We start from the raw sequence: 851 nt of genomic DNA, 5'->3' as shown, positions 1-851 counted from the left end.
CTTTGTCATTGCCTTTCTTTGGGATTGGAATGAAAACTGACCTTTTCCAGTCCTGTGGCCACTGCTGAGTTTTCCAAATTTGCTGACATATTGAAAGCAGCACTTTCACAACATGATATTTTAGGATTTAAAAGAGCTCAACTGGAATTCCATCACCTCCACTAGCTTTGTTTGTAGTGATGCTTCCTAAGGCCCACTTGACTTCACATTCCAGGATGTCTGGCTAGAGGTGAGTGATCACACCATCATGATTATCTGGGTCATGATCTTTTTTGTATAGTTCTTCTGTGTAGTCTTGCCACCTCTTCTTAATATTTTCTGCTTCTGTTAGGTCCATACCATTTCTGTCCTTTATTGAACCCATCTTTGCATGAAATATTCCCTTGGTATCTCTAATTTTCTTGAAGAGATCTCTAGTCTTTCCGTTCTATTGTTTTCCTCTATTTCTTTGCATTGATCACTGAGGAAGCCTCTCTTATCTCTCCTTGCTATTCTTTGGAACTCTGCATTCAAATGGGTATATCTTTCCTTTTCTCCTTTGCTTTTGGCTTCTCTTCTTTTCTCAGCTATTTGTAAGGCCTCCTCAGACAGCCATTTTGCTTTTTTGCATTTTTCTTGGGGATGGTCTTGATCCCTGTCTCCTGTACAATGTCACAAACCTCTGTCCACAGTTCATCAGGTACTCTATCAGATCTAGTCCCTTAAATCTATTTCTCACTTCCACTGTATAGTCATAAGGGATTTGATTTAGGTCATACCTGAATGGTCTAGTGGTTTTCCCCACTTTCTTCAATTTAAGTTTGAATTTGGCAGTAAGGAGTTCATGATCTGAGCCATGGTCAGCTCCCGGT

Source organism: Bison bison, unplaced genomic scaffold, assembly GCF_000754665.1.
Source record: "Bison bison bison isolate TAMUID 2011002044 unplaced genomic scaffold, Bison_UMD1.0 scf7180017864020, whole genome shotgun sequence".
Taxonomy (NCBI): Eukaryota; Metazoa; Chordata; class Mammalia; order Artiodactyla; family Bovidae; genus Bison; species Bison bison.
Note: the sequence above shows the minus strand (reverse complement) of the source record.